This window comes from Portunus trituberculatus, chromosome 17 (assembly GCF_017591435.1).
Source record: "Portunus trituberculatus isolate SZX2019 chromosome 17, ASM1759143v1, whole genome shotgun sequence".
NCBI classification, from domain to species: domain Eukaryota; kingdom Metazoa; phylum Arthropoda; class Malacostraca; order Decapoda; family Portunidae; genus Portunus; species Portunus trituberculatus.
The window spans coordinates 23,004,531-23,015,037 of record NC_059271.1 but is presented as its reverse complement, the minus strand read 5'-3'; the positions used below and the strand labels follow the sequence as shown (position 1 = coordinate 23,015,037).

Sequence of the window (10,507 nt, the reverse complement as noted above, 5' to 3'; positions counted from 1 at the left end):
TGTGGAGAAATATAACTTGAAATATATTTTGTATGATTTCTTTGAGCCTTGGGTATATTTTGTGGTGATGTTATGATGATCTGAAGAAACGCGACACGTGTGCGGCTATTCACGCACGCACGCACGTACACACACACACACACACACACACACACACACACACACACACACACACACACACACACACACATTTTTACATTCTCCCTTTCAAATGAAATATGTTGAAATTATTATTCAAATGTCAGGTATATCAATTATATAGTTTTTTTTTTGTTTCATTTTTATCTCCGGGATCATATTTACCACTAGTTGAGAATCATTGTAGTATAGATTCTTGCTATTTCTCCCTTTGTGCTTCTCCGCCACCGCATCGAGAGTTGTCCATGAGCGTGCGAAACGATAGAAAAATTGGGGTGTAGCTCAGTGGTAGAGCATTCGACTGCAGATCGAGAGGTCCCCGGTTCAAACCCGGGCGCCCCCTGAATATTTTCGTTGATACTAGCAATAAATACAATAATATTACCTTTGATAGCTACATGTATAACTACGACAAGAGTGAACTGGTTTTCTTAAAAGCGGGTTCACACGTGCCAATTTGCGACTGAAATTGCAAGTTGCTAGAGGTATCGACTGAGCCTTTCTAGTCGGAAAACTTCAAACACATAGCGCCAGGAAAGTATCGATTAGTTGGTGCCTTGGCGGGAAGTGAATGTAAACAAACAGCTACCCGCCAAGATCTCTTCCTTCAGGGACGATGCTGAAGCTGTGGTTGCTCTTCTTTTGGGGTACAGGAAGAGTCAACAGAAAAGAATATGTCTGTGGATACGTCCCTGGCTTAGTAGAAGAAAAGAAAGGATCGAGTGTCAGCCACACACTAATCTTAAGAACACTGTATGCACAATTGCGATCAAATTAAATCTTGACAAGTCTTCAATCCTCACCCCCAACAACATCCTGCATTTAGGGCAACAGTTCTTGGAGAGTGGCAGCTATTTCGTTGAACGACTATTTGCAATTTTTTTTTCTTTTTACTGTATAATTAATTTCTTGGGTCATCGTCCTTGGTCCCCGAGGCGAGGTTGCGTGCCTTGCGTAGCCAATCACAGGCGGGAGGCTTGAGTGATAGGTGAAAGGTATATGGCACTGCCTGTTAGGTAAGATAATACTTAATGATATCTGTCACTTATTACAAATTAATAACAATATCACAAAAAAAAAAAAAAAAAAAAAATCATGAATATTCTGGTCCGGTCATATATACATGTATGTCAGGACTAAATGGAAGCCGTTGCTTGCTGGATGGAGTTGGTCAGTGCTGCAAGCGAGACCAGGCAGGCAGACGGGTTGGCTTTTCTCGTTTTGTAATAGTATTCATTTCCTATGTGCGGGGCATGACATTAACACAGCCTCACTCATCATGGCCATTAAAATGCTGCAACACTCGCCGGACTTCACCTGCCGTGTTATCGGTTGACGACAGTATTTTTTTTTTATTTATTTATTTATTTTATTTTTTTTTTTTATTATTATTTTTTTTTTTTTTTGCTAACAGGTGAACCGATTTTACAGAGTGACGCTTCAGAAGTCTGGAAGTCATAAACATTCTGCTGATCTCTTGTTTGCTCAACCAATTATGTGTTGGACGTAATCACACACACACACACACACACACACACACGTGCCATAACTATTTGAAAAATATACCTGAATGGATTAAGGAAAATTAACAAGCCTCTAAAATTTACGTGGAAAGAAGTATAAATTATTTCAGCACATTATTGATATTGCTTACGGATGTACTAGAAATTATCTCTTTGTTAATCAGTGTCTTTAAATCTTTACATAATGTTTAAGGAACAATGAACGGCATTACACATTATTACAGTTATAGTCATCCATTATTATCATAATTATAGTACGAGATTTTATCTCAGTAACCACAGACGGAGCAAAGATGAACGAATAAGATGTAAGCAATCACTTAGCGTCTTTCGAGATTCTACCCCTACCTTTTACAGCCTAGATCTGAATATCCTTCTGGCTTGGACTAGTTGGACTGTCGCAAGAGGAAGATTTCAAAACATTTCTCACTGAATAATTTTTTTCTTACGATACTCTTTAGGAAATGGTATTGTATGTGCCTTCAGTGAGTTTGTTTTCTTGATTTTTTGTTACCTTTGACCAGTGCGCCTCTAACATAATAAAGAAATCAATGAATAGTTAGTCTATAGATAACGTTGTAACGAGGCGAGTGCATGGATGACATGAATGTACCACTGAGACTGACGCTGCTTCAATATAACACTTTGGAAACTTACATGTAGGACACCACGCAGTTTAATTTATACCTGTAAGTGCTGTTCTTCAAGTTGTAAGGTAAAAAGGGAGAGAAAAAGAGTTACAAAGTTTAACACAACGTAACTCTTGCCTAGCATGAACGTGGGCGAGGAGCGAGGGCCTGGCCGCTCCTCGCACTGTTTTCTAGAATGATCCATGGCAGCTTTCCTTGTCATTGTGTGTGTGTGTGTGTGTGTGTGTGTGTGTGTGTGTGTGTGTGTGTGTTAATTTATCTATTTATCTATTGAGAGAGAGAGAGAGAGAGAGAGAGAGAGAGAGAGAGAGAGTATTACTAGTAGTATTGGTAATAATAGTAGTAGTACTCGTAGTACTGGTAATAGTAGTTGTAGAAATGATAGTAATAATACTATAGTAGTAGTAGTAGTAGTAGTAGTAGTAGTAGTAGTAATATAGTATTATATACCTATTTATTCATTTGTTATTATCTTTTAGACATCGATTCAAATGACATTTATGTTATTGACGAAAAAGACCATGGAGGAAAAAGATACACTGGGAAGCAAAAGAAGCTCTTTCCAAAGATTCATTGTTTTCTTTCCGATTATGATGAGACGAGACTGGTTTTCCGATCCTTTATGTGTTTACTTCGGGTATGTAGGAATAATCTACTATATAGATACCTTGTGTAGTTAGAGAAAATGGGGAGGGGAACATGAATATGTAACTATATCTATTCTATTCCACCCTATTCTGTCCAATTCTCTAATATGTACAAGAGTTAGCCAGTATTCTCAATAATTCATATCTTTCTGTGGTAAACTCTGAAACTCCCTGCATGTTTCTGTATTTCCATCTTTCTACGACTTGACTTCTTTTCAGAGGGAAGTTTTTTGGCCAACTCTTTAAATTTTTAGTTTTTTTTTTAGTGAACTTGCAGTTTAAGTGGACTTTTTTTTTTTTTTTTTTTTTTGCCCTTGGCTAGTTTCCCTCTTGCATTAAAAAAAAAAAGAAAATAATGCATTATCCTTAATAATTTTTCAGATTCGTTATTAGCTTTTAGATTGGATTTTTAATTCGATTTAATGAAATGAAATTATATATTTTGTGTAATTTTTATTTTGATGTAACGGTTGATGAACACCAACAAGAATAAATATTTGAATTTACCGACTTTATAATGAACCGAACCCTAGAGACAGCTGAGTCCCTTCATGCTCTTGTGATGGACTTGTACAGCATTCTTATCCTTCTATCTTGCTCTTTTTTTTTTCATTTTTGCATCAGTTTCCTTTGTCTTACCCTATTTAAGCTTTATTATTTCTGTTTTACTTATCATTTTTCTTTCATAAAAGCTCTACACACTAGGTAGATAAATTACTTGCACATTCCTCATTTCACTTCTTGCTGCGCGTACACAGTTCAAAGCAATGAGGAATGCTTCTATCATAACTAATGAATAACATGATAGTGCTTATTTTTCATACACCAAGAATGGTTCATTAGTTGTGAAATAATGTACTATTAGGGTAACTTGCATCAGTTAAACATCGCGGTGCATGTCGCATGTCTTTTGTAATAGGTCCGAGAGTATGACTGAAAGGTTAATGTAGGCGGAGGAGTAAAACTCAAGCCCTTGACAGCGTTTTACGCTACCAGCCTAGTGCCCACCACTACCAGAGCTCACCTTCCCGTATCAAGCAGCTACCACGTGGCACCTTTGTGACCGCACCACCTTCAACAGACCATTGCTAAACAGCTAAGTTTAGGTTAGGGAAGACCTTCACTGCTTTAGTTTGGACTAAGCTCGCAGCAGCCATTAGCCACCGTAATTAATTTATCAGTAGCTGTTTTTATTCAGTTTTTATGCATATATTTTTTGTTAATTATTTTATTTTACTTATCTTACGTACACGCTTAGTATCGAATCCCACGGAGGTTGAAACCGTTTCGAACCCTATTCGTTTCGATCCCTTTGGTAACACGAAGGTCTGACGTGGAGGATGTACTGTAGGGTTGCATGGCTGGCCCTTCGTGTACCGTTCTTCACTGCGCCACGTTCTATTTTTGTACCAAGCAAGGACGAAACTTGATGGATGAGGGTGCCTTGTTGGAAGTGCCAGAGAATATTGTTTCGTAAGTATAAACTCCCTGTTGCTGGTCATGAATTAGTGTCCCAGCAGACATTGTTATTTGAGTCTTTCTGGTCTTACCAAGTTACTGCTGATCTATTATCTTTCATCTCATTATATATATATATATATATATATATATATATATATATATATATATATATATATATATATATATATATATGTGTGTGTGTGTGTGTGTGTGTGTGTGTGTGTGTGTGTAATTCACTGTTTGATCTGCTGCAGTCTCTGACGAGACAGCCAGACGTTACCCTACGGAACGAGCTCAGAGCTCATTATTTCCGATCTTCGGATAGGCCTGAGACCAGGCACACACCACACACCGGGAGAACAAGGTCATAACTCCTCGATTTTACATCCCGTACCTACTCACTGCTAGGTGAACAGGGGCTACACGTGAAAGGGGACACCCAAATATCTCCACCCGGCTGGGGAATCGAACCCCGGTCCTCTGGCTTGTGAAGCCAGTGTGTGTGTGTGTGTGTGTGTGTGTGTGTGTGTGTGTGTGTGTGTTTACCTAGTTGTAGTTTTACAGGGCCTGGGCTTTATGCTCGTGTGGCCCTGTCTCTATATCTACACTTATCCAATCTTTCCTTAAAACTGTGTACACTCGTTGCAGGCACTACTTCCTCAGTCAAACTGTTCCACTTCTCAACACATCTTTGCGGGAAACTATACTTTTTTTTAATATCTCTTAGACATCTTCCTTTCCTCAGATTCTTACTATGCGATCTTGTGCTTCGACTGGCATATTTTTCTCTCATTCTTCGGTATAAGTGAATAACAGCATCTCTTCGTATCACTAAAAAAAAAAAAAAAAACCATGCAAGGTGGTAGAGTACTTACTACACAACATGTCTGTGATGTTTTTAATGTGGGGAGGACAGAAAAAGTGCTCCATTTTTAAGGGAGATTCTAGAGGGTGGTGAAGCCCCAGCAGTGAGGTTAGGTTAAGCAATTTTTAATGTAAGATGGTCATAAGCCAAGAGCAAAAAAAAAAAAAAAAATAAATAAATAAATAAAGTGAATAAATTAAATAAAAAAGTAAAATAAAAAAAAATTTGACAGGTTATCTTGTTCTGTTCCCCTATCCCTGACAAGCTTTGGGACCTTGTGGAAAAAGCAAGGTTTTCAGGTAGGGAAAGCTAATATTAGATATAGTATTTTGAAAATGGATAATATCTAGCCTCTCCATGGGCATCGTTAGGACTATTTAAGGGGGCCTGAAGCCCCACTAAAATATTCTTAAGCCCCCTAAATTATTTGATGTAATTTATTTTTTATCATTTAGATTTCTTCAGTGTTTCTTGTGTAATTTCTAATAGTGCCAAAAAATTGTAGGTAAAAAATCTTGCAAGTGCAAAGATTCTGAATCAAGGAGGTTGTGCACAGACAACATATCTTTGTGAGGTCATCCAGCCTCTGTTTTCCAGGCAAGAAAGTTTCTTTTTACCAGAACCTCTGTTTTCAGGTCAGCTCTATAGTACTTTGAAAGTTGATATATGCTGTTATCATCTGTGCTATGTTTCCCTGTTTGCAAGTTGCCTGGTAGCTTTTCTATGTAGCAACACTGTCCTTATGTTTTTGGGCCATCTCATGCTTACCAGAGGTGACTATCTTTCTTCCATTTCCAGGTTCAACCATTTAGATTTCTTCAGCATTATGTAATTCTAATACAGTCCCAGAAAGTTGAGTGAAAACATATTGCAAGTGCAAAAATTTTTCGCTCACGTGCTTCGCGTGCTCACATCCTGGGAATCTCCTGTGGACTAAGCCCCCTGTTCTTAGAACTTAGTGATGCCCCTGAGGCTCTCCTAACCAAATTTCTAACCAACATAACATAACTGGTGGGGTTTTGCCCTCACCGTGATATCCTCATAAGGTTGCTTTCCTAACCTAACATTACATAACCTTACTGAACTTAACATTGCTTAACCTCATCTAAACTAGATGTGGGCCTTGCTCCACTATGTACCATTCAATGGATACTAATCTAACCTGACATTACACCAGCACATTAAACTAACAAGAATGATTTGGAAGTATGTAGTCACAAAGTTAAGATGTACAGAACTGCATTTTCCATTGTAGCACAAGACAAAGTTGATCACAATCTGTGCACCTGTCAGACTTCATAATGCAGGTAGAACTGACGTGGTAGCTCCCTGTTGCATTTCATACTCTCGCAGTGGACTGACAAGGACTAATTCCAAATCACGTGTCATTTCAATTAGTGGCACAACATGCAGTACAAATGTATCACAAAAAAGCCTTTTGATTACATATTAATATGGCAATTAAATTGCATGTAGTGCAACATAAATTAATGCTTCATGTTATGTGATCCACCACTTGAGTGTGATAACAAGTGGTATATATATATATATATATATATATATATATATATATATATATATATATATATATATATATATATATATATATATATGTGTTAAACTTTATGAGACCAAAGAAAGGCCCACTGAGGTCAGGTGGCAGTTGCTAAAGACATCCTACTGTGAAAAAAAATCATAAAAAAAATAAGGATAAGTGTCTTCAAACCTCCTTCTTGAAAGACTAAGTTATAAGAAGGTGAAAATGGAGACAACCAGGGAGTTCAAGAGTTTACCTGAGAATGAGATGTAAGATTGTCAATACTAGGTTGCTCTTACATTAGAGAGATAGACAGAATAGGGGTGAGAGAAAGAAAGTCATACACCAGAGTCATGGAAAGAGAAGATATATGCAGTTTGCAAAACCAGAAGAGCAGCTGGCATGAAAATAGTAGTGCAAGGTAGCAAGAAATCTAAGATTGCTGCAGTGAGAAAGAGGCTAAAGACAGTCAGTCAGAGGAGAGAAGTTGATAAGATGTAAAGCTTTTGATTCTTCCGTCTAAAAGAACAGTATTAGTGGAAGCATACTCCATACATAGACACATAAGGCCCCTGCACAGAGTTAGCAGTTAGAGGGGGGGGGGTGAAAAAAACTTGCAGAAACTATTCTAAATGCTTAACTTCATAGAAGCTATTTCATCTAGAGATAAGATATGAAGTTATCAGTTTAGGGCATGAGAAAAGGACAGACAAAGGATGTCATTGAAGAAGAGAGATAGTTGTCTGAAAGGTTGTGGAAAGTTGATAGGAGGAGGAGTTGAGTTTTTTAAGATATTGAACTATACTAAGTTTGCTTTGCCCCAGTCAGAAACTTTAAGAGTTTAAAGGTCAGGTATTGTGTGGGTTCCTTGCCCAAATGAGTGAAATCCCACAGTGGATAGGTAATGTTTTATGTAAAAGTCTACAATGACTAATCTAACATAAGTGGGTCATCCCTCAAGGATGATAATCTAAGCTAGTTTTACAAAACCTAACCAGTGAAGGGTTGTGGGATGCAAAACCCTACCTGAACCCTGTTAAGGTGCACAGCTACTTATATGTTCATGATTTATGTATTTCTTTTGCTGCTGCTAGATTGTCACTGATTGAGCGCAAGCTCCAACTGGCGATCAATAGGGTGTCCCGTTGGGCCAACATAAATGGTTTTTGTTTCTCCACCTCAAAGACCGTATCCATGCATTTTTGTCGCAATCGTGGTGTTCATCCAGATCCTGATTTATATTTAGCCAATAGACGCCTCTCATGTGTGGAGGCGACTCGATATCTTGGCCTATTGTTTGACAACCGTCTTACTTGGGTTCCCCATTTCCGTTCTCTTAAAGCGTTTTGCAGGACGATACTATCCCTTCTTCGGGTTTTAAGTCACACCTCTTGGGGTGCGGACAGGGACACTCTGCTGCTTCTTCACAGAACACTTATCCTTCCCAAGCTGGAATACGGTTGTGAGATCTACTCCTCTGCAACGGAGGCACGGCTACGCGTGCTTGACTCCGTGCATCATGCTGGGGTCCGCTTGGCTACGGGTGCATTTCGGACATCTCCAATTCCTAGCTTATTAGTGGATGCTGGTTTCTGGCCGCTGGACCTCCGGCGCCAGTCTTTGCTGCTACGATGTTGGTTTCGCACCCACCGTCTTCCTGATTCTGTCCCTTGTGTGTCAATATTGCGGGACTCACGTTCGCAGGCGTATGTCACTCGACCAAGTCTACCTAAACCTTTTGGCTTTCGAGTCACCTCTCTCATGCTGGATTTGTCTATTGACCCCACTCCTGTCTACTCTTTCCAACTCCCTCGAGTTGGTTATTGGCAACTACCTGTTGTCTCATTATGCCCTCCTTCCATGGATGGCAAGAAGGATCTCCCGCCAGCTCTGTCCTGAACACTATTCTTCACATTCTGATGCCATCCCTGTCTTTACTGATGGCTCCAAATCCGATGCAGGCATTGGATTTAGTGTGGTTTTCCCATCCTTCTACTGCTCTGGCAGCCTTCCTTCTGTGGCATCAGTCTTTACTGCGGAGCTGTCTGCCATAGTCCTTGCTTTGCAGATCATTTTTACTCTCCTGGTTTCTTCTTTTACAATTTTTAGTGACTCTCGCAGTGCTCTTACTGCTCTCTCCTCTATTATTTCCCTTCACCCATTGGTTTTATCAGCTTTGGAGTGGCTATATTTGCTTACGAAAAGAGGGTATCGTGTTGGGTTCTGCTGGGTCCCTGGTCACTTCGGTGTTACCAGGAATGAACATATAGTGGCCTTGCTAAAGAGGCAGCGAGTCACGCTCCACCCCCTTCCCCTGTCTCGTTTAGAGATGTATTCCAGTCCATTCGTCTGGCAATTGCTGCAAGATGGCAGAGGAGGTGGCAAATGGGGATTGCCACCTCAAAAATGGTTGAGATCACCACTTCTATCCTCCCTGACTGGACATACACCCATATCTGCGACCGCCGTATACAGATTGTCTTAGTGAGGCTAAGAATAGGCCACATGTATCTTACACAAAGATATTTGATGACCAGGGACCCTCAACCCTACTGTGATGACTGCCTGGTGCCGCTCACCGTTCGGCACCTGCTTGTCAAGTGCCCTAGTTTGACTGATTTAAGACACCACTACCTCTACCGGTGTCGCGGTAGAGATAGTGGTGCCTATTATCTCTCAAAGGTCCTAGGTCCAGCGTGTCTGGCCCAAGGCCATGACGTTTTTAGGTTTTTGGGAGAAGCTGGCCTTCTCCCAAAGCTTTGAATTTTATTTTATTTTATTCTATGTATTTTAATGTTTTATTTAGTTTTATAGTATTTTTAGTTTTTTACCTTTTTAATTATATTGTTTTTAATTACGTTTAATTACTTTTTTTTTTATATACATGTTAGTTGCTATTAATTTATAGTAGCGGCGCCATATGACCGTTGTTTTGCGGCGCCAAAAATTAAAATCCATCCATCCGTCCCTGTTAAGGTGCGTCCACACGGTTGAACAATGTCCGACGTACAAACATTATTACCATATCACAGGAGAAGCAGGATGACGTCATAAGCGTTGAAACGGTGGAAGTGGATCTGGCAACAAATAGTGTTACCAGATGAGGTTGTTTACCACTGTTTTTACTCTGCTCACAAGGCAAAGACTGGTAGACAATGATCGAAGGTGATGTCCACTGGCAACACACAGGTATTCAAGTCAGTGCGTGGACTTGGGCGACTGGTGCAGTACATCTCTACCATGGTACACAAGAAAAAAAAAAACAAGACCAAGAAAATTGCACTATGCAGCATGATCATTACTGTTCTGTGTGAGGAGAAGGGGTTACAAGAAGGGAATGGTGCAAGGGGTGGTTGCAGAAATGAAATGAAAGAGAAGCTATGCAACCATTTTACAAGAATTGAGAACTGGCTATGAATCGGGCTTCATAAACTTTTTGTGGATGGACCCAAAATACCTTCTACAATTTATTGGAGAAATTAAAACCTTTTATAACCTAGTAGGACACCTATATGAGGGATACCATTTCACCTGTAGCACGTTGGGAGGCAACATTGATTTACCTTTCCACTGGGTGCTTCCACAGTTCCCTTCAATACAGTACAAGAATATCAAAGAGTCTGTCTGCAGTCATTCTTGATATGTGCCAGCACATCTATGATGTGCTTAAGGATCCATTCTTAAAG

The 10,507-nt window shown here is 39.6% G+C and overlaps 1 non-coding gene across 1 annotated transcript; it reads left to right on the top strand.

Annotated features, from left to right (window-relative positions):
• The first annotated feature begins 409 nt into the window (after positions 1-409).
• Positions 410-481, top strand: Trnac-gca. The gene has a single exon. It is a non-coding gene; the product is annotated as a tRNA-Cys (tRNA).
• The last annotated feature ends 10,026 nt before the right edge of the window (positions 482-10,507 follow it).